At 39.3% G+C, this 12,940-nt stretch overlaps 1 protein-coding gene across 18 annotated transcripts in view; it reads right to left on the reverse strand.

The window, feature by feature from the left end:
• The window catches only part of LOC104606175 (Terpenoid synthases superfamily protein), a 57,589-nt gene that overhangs the window by 5,113 nt on the left and 39,536 nt on the right, over positions 1-12,940 (reverse strand). The window contains exon 1 of one of the 18 annotated variants that reach the window (XM_088903139.1): positions 6,203-6,345. The exons of the other annotated variants lie outside the window; for them this stretch is intronic. The gene's annotated coding sequence lies outside the window, so the exon portion shown is untranslated. Of the gene's footprint in view, positions 1-6,202; positions 6,346-12,940 lie in introns of those variants that run through there. 18 annotated transcript variants of the gene reach the window in all.

Below are 12,940 nucleotides of genomic sequence, written 5' to 3' on the forward strand. Positions count from 1 at the left end.
ATTTAGTCTAGGTACATGAAGAGCAAATGGTAGGAGCAAGGAATCTGTAGCCTTGATGGTTCCCTTGCCGGAGATAGAGGCAAAAGAACCATCGGCTAGGGTGATTTTGTCACGTCCAAGAAGTAAATCATATGAAACAAACAAGGTAGAAAGGTTGGTCATATGATCAGAAACCTCTAAATCAATAATCCAAGGGATCTTAAGATTACTTGAAATGGTTGCATGATTGGCAGAAGCCCGTATACCTGAATGAGCAAATGCAGAAGATGCTGAATTTTCTGAAGGGTTGGAAGAAGAAGTTACACCCTCTAGGTGACTGATCATCCTCCCAAACTTCTCATATTCTACTTTCATGGCTGTTAACTGCGCACAAATTGTCATCTCTTCAGTATGGTACTTGTCACTATCTGGATCAACAGCCGCATTAGCACTCCCTGCCCTTTTATTATCATGCTTCTTCTGAAACTGAAGAGGTAGAAGCTCAAGATGTAATTTCCAGCACTTGTCTTTAGTGTGTTTTGACCTTTTATAGTACTCACAGACAACCTCTTTCTTCCCTGAGCCACTAGGAGTCCCTGCAACCCCTTTGGGTTTCACTCCCATATTAGCAAAGTGATCATACTCACAGACAACCTCTTTCTTCCCCGAGCCACTAGGAGTCCTTGCAACCTCTTTGAGTTTCACTCCCATATTAGCCAAGTGATCATTTAGACCAGCCCCTTGAACCTGGACAATCCTTCTTCTATCCTCACTACTTACCAAGGCATATGCTTGTGACAGTGAGACACTATCCTTGGATAAAATATTCTGTTTTGTAATATCATACTCTGGATTTAGTCCGGTTAAGAACTCAAACACCCTGTTTCTCTCAACCAGTTTTCTGTAGGTCTCTGCATCATTAGTGGTGTCCTAGGTTACAGCTTCTATCAAATCTATTTCTTGCCACAAAGACTTCAGTGTTGAGAAGTATACAGCTAAAGGTTTCTCCCCCTGTCTTAAATTCTTCACATCACTTCTCAACTTGTAAGCTCTAGCCACATTTAATTTTTGGGAATAGGTTTCAGCAACACTATCTCAGATTTCCTTTGCTGAATTCATCCACAAATAGTGCTGGCTAATCTGTGGCTGCATTGAGTTCACAAGCCACCCAATAACAGTATAATTTTCTTGCATCCACTTCTCATAAGATGGATCATCTTCTGAGGGAGCCTTCTTGTTCCCGGAGATAAAACCTCACTTTCCTCTACTACAGATATGAATCTTTACCGATTGTGACCATGCCAGATAATTAGTTCCATCCAGCTTGACTGTGGTCACAGTTAGTAAAGAGTCAACAGAGGCTCCCGAAACCTGCCCGGATTCAGCAACATTCTTGTTTTCAATCTCTGAGGAGTTCATCTCTTTAACCACTTCAAAAAGATTTCAACCAACTTCAAAAAGGACGCCGAATGAAGATGGAACAAGGACTGTGTTAAGCCTACCTCAATGCAGCAGAACCACAAATCTGAGCCACACCCAAAAGCTGTGAGAAACAGAAACAGAAGTTGCACCTTGTAGACTACACGGTACACCAACCAACTTGGTTCGGTCTTCAAGAAAGAAAACAGAAAAACTCCTTTTCTAAACAGAAATTCTAGGTATTGTCCAATCAACATCCAAAGGAAGCAAAAAACTTCAGAGACTTTTTCACAAACACAAGGTGGGCAGTAGAAGAGATCACACTGTCGAAAGATTAATACAGCCCAGAAAATAGTTCGTACAGGTGCCCTAAACAGTCCAAAAGAAAAGGCCAACCAGCAGTACTGATTCCAGAGATATTTCAGCCATTTGAAAGTCCAAACAATATGAAAACAACCCAAAAATTTCTGGGCTAAAGTAGTCTAAAAGAACAACCGAATAGAAGTACTGATTTCAGAGAAATTTTGGATACTTTAACAGTCCAGAAAAATATAAAGAAACAACCCAGAAATTATTGGGCACCACTCTCAATCTCTGATTTAAGCTCTAAATCAGGAACCAACCTGTTTTCTCTGATTCTTCCTAGTCACCAGACAGCTTTCCAAGAGATTTGAATCTTGGGCACCTTCTTCAATCTCTAATGACCTCCAAGAACCAGGCAACTCAAGCTGAAGCTTCCAGCCCTAGAACAATTCTCATGTAGTTGGCTGGACAACACCTACATGAGAGCCCAAGCCAAGTCTAGGCCTGTTCTGATACCAAGAAGAAAAACAGTCCTTGAGAATAGAGGGCTGTTTAAAACAGATGCAGAAATCAAAAGAAAACAGCAGAAATCCTTCTTCTAAGGAAGAGAAGATGAAGAAGAAGATGGCGGCAATAAGGGTTCAGAGGAAGAGAGTTTCGAACCTTAATCTCTCCTCTTACCCCCTAACACTATTTTATTAAGTTAAACTTTAATAATTTACAAAGAGGCCCTTAGTTGGGCAAGAAATTAAAAGAACATAACATAGAAAGAATAGGCCCATTACAGTAAAGAACATAAAAAATAAGAAAGGATAAACAGCCTATGGGCCATTCGACCCATCTTCTCTACACAAGGCTAGCAAATTTACATATGAATTAAAGGAAAGTGTGAAAAAAAACTAGCATGATCACAGTCATGAGTTGGAAAAAAATGAAAAAAGAAACATCAATTATTCAAGTAATTCAAAATTTGTTTCCCCTGATCAAATATGTTGGAACTAGTACCCATCAGGATGAACATACAGCTTAACTTTATGACAGTTACCATATAAAAGACTTCCTAAGGCCTTCAAAAGGTCACTTACCCAGGTAAATTTTTCCTGGGAAACACTTACCCAGGTAAGTTCACTTAACCATGTTCTTTTGATTCCCAGTTAAGTTATATAATGACTTTTACCAAGTCAATGTTAGAATCGGAAAACTTGTCCCATTATGTTTTGTAAACTTCCCCCCCAGGTGGGAAAGTTACTTACCCACCTAGGAGATGGGTATCACTTACCTGGGAACTGACACCTGGGAAAACTAACTTTACCGTGGGGCCCAGAGCTTACAGAAGAAAGAACACTGTAAAGTTAGTCAATGGGAATCACTTTCCCATCGACCAACTTTCCCCCCTCCTATTTCCCAAAAAACGAACAGGGCCTAAAAGGGGAATGATAGGGTTACTACAAAGTTGCTAATACCTACATACAAGAAAAAAATCAGAATATAAAAGAATTAGGATGAATAGAAAGACTAAGTTTAAAGCTTAATTACAGAAATATTGTTATTAGTTGAACTAGATTTGTTTTCTTTAATTATTTGTTCCATGATCATATATAGATATAAACCAATACAAACTTATCATGAAATTCAAGTTAGGAACCCTCAATATATATACAGAAATTGGTGAATTTCAAGGAGTGTTGTCACCAACATACTCAATACGGCCATATAGTTAGAAAGGTATTTTTTTAAGTTAACCAAACACTGATAGTCTGTTCATCAAAAAAAAAAAAAAGAATAGATCTGTTGGTTCCCCCCTGGTTTAGATAATGCATTGTCAGAAAAGCTCAAAAAGGCCTGGAACTGTCTTGAAGATTCCCTTTTAGTATGCCTGTATTACATCCTCAGCTCGACAATTGCATCTATGTGCCTAAGGTTGCTGATTGTCTCCCTAGGCAATCCCCAAGGGCTCTATCTCTCTCACTGCTACTAGTCTTGAACTCATCCTCACATCTTCTACCTTTACTCTCTTCACCAACATGAAAATTTGGAGAATAACATCCTTGATCAAATAATTAAAATTTTGAGCCAACATGATGGTCATACAGCTTGAATTTATGATAGCCTTTTCTTTATGACAATTATTCAATATTGTAGTAATTCTCTAATTCTCTTCAATCCTATCTATAGTTTCTTTAGAATTTTAAGAAAAAAAATATCCATGAATCCTAGTGCCCTGCAATACCTACATCAGTTCAGAGCTTGTCCTGATAGCTGATCCCAGCATATGTAAACAAAGAGGATAAATTTTCTGCCAAACCCTCTTATAAATACAAATCTTGAATTGCTGCAAGTTGAGAGTTTTAAAAGAGTTGAGGGAACGCTGAGAAGAACATGGGTTGAAATAGTGGAGGAAGTACACTTAGGACTTATAACATATGTCTTGATGGAGTGGCGTGGTGAAAAAAGGATTATTGAATTCTCATTACAGAAAACAACGCATAAATCAGACAGAAAAAAAAAACAACTTAAAAGAAACTTGAACTAACTTACAAAACTCCAAAAATAACCAGCTTGCTACTAGGAAATCTATTTAAATGAACACAGCCAGGATTGCTTAACTGAGTAACTGGCCGGGTCTCTAGGTTTACACGATAAATGTTGGTTATTATCTGAAACATCCCTCTACTTTTTTGGCTCTCTTAAAGTTACCTTGACTTCTTTGTACCTACAGAGACCTCGCTGTCAAACATTTTCCATTAAAAGACTAATGGTGTTTGCAAGATTGCATTGATGCCTCTCCATTCAACTTCATTCTTTGATCCAAAGTTCTAAAAATAGATCTATCCATTTACTCAAATTGTATAACAAACATGAAAAAAAGAGTAAAAATGAAAAACCAATAGGGAAAATCAAGTTCTATTAGTTTCTTTTAGTGTTTTAGGAGAGTTCATTGCAAAAAGGGCCAACCAAGTTCTTAGTTTCTCTTGGATAAAATAAATCAAGTGAGATTTTTTTTTTCTTATTATTCTATATCTAACATCCCAAGTTTGTGATTTTTCTTATTTCTTTTCTAAATGGATTTATTTTCTTCTTCTTATTATTTTTTCTTTTTGCATAGATCAAATTAACTAAGTTTTTTTTGATAAATAAGTTATATCCTTCCTTCTAAACTATTGAAAGGGGTGATAAAGTTGTTTGAGGTTGTGTCAAAACTAAAGATCAACTTCCAAAAGAGTTGTGTAGTAGGGCTGAATTTATAGGAGGAATCGGATAAGGTGGTTGAGGAGTTAGGTTGTCTGACATCTAGTTGGCCTTTGAGATACTTGGGGTTACCATTAGGAGCCAATCCTAGGGAGGGAAGTTTTTGGAATCTCATGGTGGAAAGATGTGCTGAGAAACTGGTGGTCTGGAAAAGAAATTATGTGACCTTGGGGGCTCGAATTAATTTAAGTAAATCCACCTTAGCGAATCTCCCAATTTACTTTCTTTTAGTATTTAGGATGTCGCAAAGGGAGGTAATGAAAGTAGAGAAATTGATGAGGGACTTTTTGTGGGAGCCTAGAGAGGGAAGGAAGGACCATTCGGTAAGATGGGAATTTTTTTTTTTTTTGATCAGTAACAGTGAAATTTTATTAATGATAAAAATAAAGGGATGGAGCTAAAAAGTCTTAACTCCGAAACTTTCTGACCATGCAGTGATTACAAAACAGCCCAAAATAATGTCTCTCTATTTACCCCTTGCCTAGCTAGACCGTTAGCCAATGCATTTGCACTTCTCTTTATCCATGTACATTGAATTTCCATTTCCTTGGTTAACCACTTATAGTTCCTCTTTTCATTGCTGTATTTCCACATCATAGCACTGTCCTCTTTTAGCCATTTCACCACCGTTTCAGAATCACCTTCTATAACCACCTTTTTGATATTCATTTCCTTGACCCTTTGTATCCCTTCAATAGCTCATAAAATCTCAGCCCTCAAAGAGTCTCCCACCCCAATCGGCCCAGAGTACATGGCTAACAAGTTCCCTGTTTCATCCCTTATCACCCCCAATTCCGGAAGGCCCTGGGTTGCCTATGCTGCTGCCATCAAAGTTCAGTTTGGTGAACCCAAGGGGTGGAGTCCAGCAAGCTTTTAATATCTTTCTACATAAGCCTGAATCTGCAATCTCCTTCCAAATCCTTAACAGCTCATCAACTGAGAACACTTTGAACAGCTCCAATGTTCTCAACCATTGTACCATCCTAATGTGGATGATCTCCATGATTTCTTCCACACTTCTCTCTTTATTTGAGAAGATCCTTGAGTTCCTCTCCTCCCACACTGTCCAACAGACTGCAGCTCTACCACACCTCCACATGATTTTAGCCCTTTTAGTTGGCCAATTAGGCATGGAAGAAAACAAGCTTGGAACATTCAATGGGAGTCCACCTGCATCCAAACAGAGAAGTAAAACATATCCAAGTAGCTATAACAAACAGACAAGATATTAGTAAATGATATCCAGACTCACCATTAGACTTATAGAGAACACACCAGTGAGGAGACAAGCAGCTGTTGGGTCTTTTCCTTTGGAGTAGATTCCCTGTATTAACTCTTCCCAGGAAGGCTTCCCAACAAAAACTCCCAACCTTAGGAGGTATAGGTCGACACTACACTTCTTTAACAGGGAAAGAAGAGCCAACAGAATGAGAGGGTAACAGTGCTTTGAAAAAGGAGGCACAAGTGTAGGAACCCAAGGGAGTGAGTGCCCAGATTCTTCTATATGCTTTAGACGGCTCAATGAATACCCCTTCAAAGATAGATAACAAGGCTATAGTACAGGCTAACTCTGTGTCCCTAACACCTCTTCTCAAACTTAAATTCCAACCAAACCCAGAAGGTAAATTGGAAGGAACAAGAAAGGATGAAATTGGTTCATTCTTAAGGAAAAACATAGCAAAAAGCCCTAGAAATTGATCTTTCAAAGGGGAATCCCCAACCCAAACTTGTTCCTAGAATTTGATAAGATTACCAAAATGCAAATCATACCTGATCCATGGAGAGAATAAAGGCAAGATGGCTTGAATAGCTCTCCAAGGGAAAGCTCTCGTAGCCCGTGCTAGAATTCCTGAATCCCATCCATTATTTGCTAGTCCATGTATACTTCCCACCACCTTAACCCACAACCTTTCTTTCTCCAATGAGAATCTCCACAACCATTTCCCTAGTAATGTAAGCTTCCTAGTCCTAATATTATCAATACCCAACCCTCCCTCCATTTTACCTCTACAGACCACCTCCCACTTGACCCTATGGTCCCTCTTCTCCTCCCCCAGCTCCCATAGAAAATCCCTCATTAGCTTTTCCAACCTATTAGCCACCTTCACCGGTATCCTAAAAACTAACAAAAAATATACAGAAAGGTTAGCCAACGTAGACCTAATTAAGGTGATTCTACATCTAAGAGAAATAATTTCTTTTCTAGTTGGCAAGTCTCTTTTCAAATCTCTCCACAACAGGGGCCTAGAAATCATCTCTCTGAGGATTATCCCCCAAAGGTAAGCCCAGGTAGTTTAATGGCCAATTAGACTCCAATCTCCCCTTCCCCCATATTGACTCCAACTATTTTTTCAAAGTTCACCCCAAGATTTGACATCTGTTCAAAGAGCTGTATAGAGAATTTCAAATTTTTAATCCAATTGATATCCCCTCCTTCACAAAACAGAATCGTATCATCTGCAAATTGTAGATGTGTAAGTGGTACATTATCCCTTCCAACTCTCCACCCTCTTATGAGCTCCCTGGAATCTGCTTTGGATATCAATCCCCCTAGTACTTCAGCTACCAATGTAAACAAGAAGGGGGATAGGGGGTCTCCTTGTCTAATCCCCCTCAAAGTTGGGAAATAGTTCACCACTATCCCGTTCACCAAGATAGAATAATGACAATCCCTAATGCATCCCATCACCCATTTGCACCAGATGTCTCCAAACCCAAAGTTCATCATCACCTCCAATAAGGACCAATCAGCCATATCATAAGCCTTTTTCCAGATCTAGTTTGCAGACCACACCTCTTCTCCTGGATCTCTTGTAGTCCTCTAAACTCTCACTTGCTACAAGTATCTGATCTGTTATTTGTCTCCCCCTCACAAAAGCTCCTTGATTGTTCGAGATGATAGTTGGTAGCACCTTTTTTATTCTAATTGACAACACCTTAGTGATGATCTTATAGAGGTTGTTAACTAGACTGATCGGTCTGTAGTCCTTTGGATGGCTTGCATCACTTTTCTTGGGAATTAAAGCAATGAATGTGGAATTTAACCCATGGTTGATCACTCCTCTGGTATGGAATAAATCGAATACCAACAATATATCCTCCTTTAGAATCTCCCAACAATCCTGGTAAAAAGCCATCGTAAAACCATCTAGGCCCGGTGCTTTTGATCTATCCATTGAAAATACCGCCTCTTTTATTTCTTCCAACTCAAATTTCTTCTCCAACCAATCCCTTTCTGTTGGAAAGTAAAAGATTGACTCTTTGATTGATTCTCCATAATTTTAGGTCCATCAGTTTAGGAAACTTAATTTCCTAGAATCATGGGATATCCTAGAATCATGGGATATTAATTGGAGAATCCCACTGATATAAAAATTAGTTTTTTAGGAAAAGTTAGTTTCCTATTTTATCACCCTGTAAATTAGCTCTGTAATTCTATATAAAGTTGTGTATATGCTCCTTCCAAAACAATACAATCAATTCATTTTTTCTCTCAAATTTTCACATGGTATCAGAGCCAGGTTACGACCTAATCCACACATAGCATCTCTTTGGTCATCTCTGCTGCTGGTTCAAGAACTCTCAAACAGTATTTGGGAGGTTCTTGAGTGTCCTTGATTCTTCTTCGAGATCGGCTACAAATCTGAACTCTACATTTTTGCTTCTTCTGGACTGTTGCACCATCGGATTCATCCTTTTTTCTTGGATCTCTTTGTAGAGACATCAGATCAGTCTGAAATCTTAGATCTGGTGTTGCCCAGACCAAATTTACTGAATCCCTTTGGTTTCATTTGGATCAGTTTTGATTTTGAGTGGTTTCTATCCACTCTTCAGTTTGGTGGAGCATTACAATTACTTTTTTTTTTTACATTGGCTGAAAGATTCTTTAGGCCTTCATTGCCGACCCTTACTAAGTTTTTCAGACCTTCATTGTCTGTTTTTCTCTCTTTCTTGAAGCCCACCCAATATGTCAAAAGCCACCGTATCAAATACCACTGCACAATCGGAAGAAGTTTCCTCACATCAAGCATCTGGCGACCTGCAAAACATTCAGGCAGCATATAGGTTGAACGGGAAAAATTATTTGAAGTGGTCTCAGTTTGTTCGAACATATTTAAAGGGAAAAGGAAAGCTTAGCCATCTCTTAGGGACGGGACCGAAGGAAGGAGATCCAAGATTTGATGCATGGGACGAAGTTGACTCCATGATCATGTCATGGTTATGGAATTCAATGAACCCTGAAATCAGCGACACGTGTATGTTTTTATCCACGGCTAAAGAGATCTGGGATGCCGTCCGACAAACATATTCAAAAGCACGTGATGCAGCACAAGTGTACGAAATCAAAGTCAAGACTGGAGCAATTAAACAAGGCAGCAAGACAGTTACCGAGTATGCAAATTTACTGCAGAACCTATGGCAAGAACTCGATCATTATCGGTGCATTGAGACTAAATGTGTAGCAGATGCAGCAATCCTAAAGAGTTTTATCGAAAAAGATCGCGTTTATGACTTTCTTGCAGGACTCAACGTAGAATTTGATCAAGTTAGGGTCCAGATTCTCGGCAAAGAAGAGGTACCATCTCTAAATGAGACTATTTCTCTGATTCGTGCTGAAGAAAGCCGTAGGGGGGTTATGCTTGAACCCCAAGTACTAGAAGGTTCAGCCATGACTACAAGGATGGAACAACCGAAAATACTGGAAGGAATGAAGACAGATTTGTCCTCTGCACAGGACAACAAGGAGTCTCTTTGGTGTACCTATTGCAAGAAACCAAGGCACACCAAAGAGAAGTGTTGGAAGCTGAATGGTAAACCATCGAATAGGGAATGGGGCTACCGAGGAGGACAACAGAAGAGTCAAAGTCAAGCTAACTTCACCACAAATCAGCCGAGCCAAGAAAAGCCTCCAGACAAGACCGAGTTCAATAAGGAGGAGATCAAAAAGTTAAGGGGGCTTCTGGGATCGTTGGAGAAACCTAGTGGTACAGGCTCTCTTGCAATCTCAGGTAAGTTTTCTATTCCTCACGGGCTAAATGTCTCAGATGAACCTATTAGGGATTTATGGGTTATTGACTCAGGAGCCACAGATCACATGACTCACTCCTCACTACATTTTAGCACTTACACCCCCTGCCCAAGCAATCGAAAAATAGCCATTGCAGACGGTTCCCTTACTACCGTAGCTGGCCTTGGGGATATTCATATTAATCCATCACTTACACTAAAAAGTGTCCTTCATGTTCCAAAATTGTCCACTAACCTGATATCCATAAAAAAACTAACCCATGACATGAACTGTAATGTGCTTTTCTATCCTTCTTACTGTATATTTCAGGACCAGGATTCGGGGAAGAGGATTGGACTTGCTAAGGAGAAGAATGGACTCTACTATCTTGAAGAATCATGCAAATCAAATATTGTCCAGGATAAGTTATCTCTGTCATTCCTTTCATCATCCAACAAAGACACCATTTGGCTTCATCACTTTAGACTAGGACATCCATCTTTTGGAATTCTAAAAACTATGTTTCCCTCCTTGTTTAAAGGATTGAGTGTTGAATATTTTCATTGTGATGTGTGTGAATTTGCAAAACACAAGCGTGTGCCCTTTCCAATCAGTAACAATAGAAGTTCAGTCCCATTCTTTTTTATCCATAGTGATATATGGGGACCCTCCACAGTTCCAAATGTGTCTGGCTCACGATGGTTCGTCTCTTTTATTGATGATTGCACTAGGGTCTCTTGGATCTTTCTTCTTAAATCTAAATCAGATATAAGTAGTGTACTCCCAAATTTCCATAACATGATCCAAAATCAGTTTGGGGTCAGAATCAAAAGATTTAGATCGGATAATGCACGGGATTATTTCAACCAAACTTTATCCCCATATTTTCAAAAAGGGATTATCCATGAATCCTCCTGCATTAATACTCCACAACAAAACGGAGTAGCAAAAAGGAAGAATGGTCATCTACTAGCTGTAACCCGAGCCTTACTTTTCCACCAGCATGTTCCAAAAACCTATTGGGGGGAAGCTGTGCTTACAGCCGCATACATTATAAATCAATTACCTTCGAGGGTGTTGGGATTTAAAACACTAATGGAAACACTTTCTCAATTTTATCCCGATCTACGTACAACAAATAATCTCACCCCAAGAATCTTTGGATGCACTGCTTTTGTCCATGTTCATACCCATAATAGAGGAAAGTTAGATCCAAGAGCCATCAAGTGTATTTTTGTGGGTTATTCGTCCACCCAAAAGGGTTATAAGTGTTACCACCCACCTACTAAAAAATTCTTTGTCTTTATTGATGTCACTTTTGAAGAAAAAACACCATATTTCACTCAACCTTATCTTCAGAGGGAGTCTTTGTCATTTATTGAAGATAAGGATAGAGAATTGTTCCCTCTTGGTCTACCTACAGTTTCTCAACACCCAAACTCAGCATCTATACTAGTTCAATCCGTATCTGCACCTATCGAACCACCTCAAACCAAACCAACTTCTTCACCCATTCATACCAGACCCATGACAGAGAATGATGAATTTTGTGACTCTATGAGATTGCAGGTATATTCAAGAAGAAGAAACCAGGATCCTAATCTTGTGCAGGTTCAAGATTCAACTCCTAATCCTGAGAATGAGGTAAATACAGTTCCAGAAATTTCTTCTGAATTAGCATCTGACCAAGATCTTCCTATTGCTCTTAGGAAAGGCACAAGAGAATGCACTAAACATCCCTTATATCCCTTAGCAAATTTTGTGTCCTTTAAAAAATTCTCACCATCACATAGGAGTTTCCTAGTTAGTCTAAACACCATTCATATTCCTAATACTTTATCTGAGGCATTATCTGATGAGAAATGGAAAGATGCTATGAGAGAAGAGATGTAGGCTCTAGATAAGAATCAAACATGGGAAATTGTTGACCTACCACCAGGAAAGAAACCCGTGGGCTGCAAGTGGGTTTTCACAATAAAGTACAAGTCAAACGGCTCTCTAGAAATATACAAGTCAAGACTCGTGGCAAAAGGATATACACAAACCTATGGTGTTGACTATCAGGAGACATTCGCTCCAGTGGCTAAGATGAATACGGTAAGAATTTTATTGTCACTAGCAGCTAACTTCGACTGGTACTTGGAGCAATTTGATGTAAATAATGCTTTTCTTCACGGTAATTTAGAGGAGGAGATATACATGGATATTCCTCCGGGCTTCAAAGGAAATCTAAAAGGAAATAAAGTTTGCAGGTTGAAGAAAGCACTATATGGTCTCAAGCAATCACCTAGGGCGTGGTTTGGAAGATTTACTAAAGTTATGCTTGCCATCGGATACAAACAAAGTCAGGGAGATCATACACTCTTTATAAAGCATTCGGATGTAGGGGGAGTCACGGCTCTTCTGGTATATGTCGATGACATAATTGTGATAGGAAATGATGAAAAGGAGAAGGAAGCCTTGAGAAGATGCCTAGTCAAAGAATTCGAAATAAAAGAACTTGGGAGATTGAAGTATTCTCTAGGGATTGAAGTAGCTCATTCCAGAGAAGGCATCTTTATCTCACAACAGAAATATGTAACGGATCTTTTAAGAGAGACAGGAAAGTTAGCATGCAAACCATCCTCCACACCGATTGAGCCAAATCACAAATTGGGAGAAGCAAATGAAGATCCAGCCGTGCATAGGGAAATGTACCAAAGATTAGTAGGAAAACTTATATATCTTGCCCATACAAGGCCAGACATAGCATATGCCATGAGCATGGCTAGCCAGTTTATGCACAACCCGAAAGAGGTTCACCTACAGGCGGTCTATAGGATACTACATTACCTAAAGGCTAATCCTGGCAAAGGAATCTTGTTTAAAAGAAATACTGGATTAACCCTAGAGGCATACACCGATGCAAATTATGCAGGCTCTCCCATGGATAGGCGGTCCACTACAGGTTACTGTACGTTCCTTGGAGGAAATCTTGTGACA

The sequence above is a fragment of the Nelumbo nucifera genome, chromosome 4 (assembly GCF_055504915.1).
Source record: "Nelumbo nucifera cultivar China Antique chromosome 4, China Antique-T2T, whole genome shotgun sequence".
Lineage (NCBI taxonomy): Eukaryota > Viridiplantae > Streptophyta > Magnoliopsida > Proteales > Nelumbonaceae > Nelumbo > Nelumbo nucifera.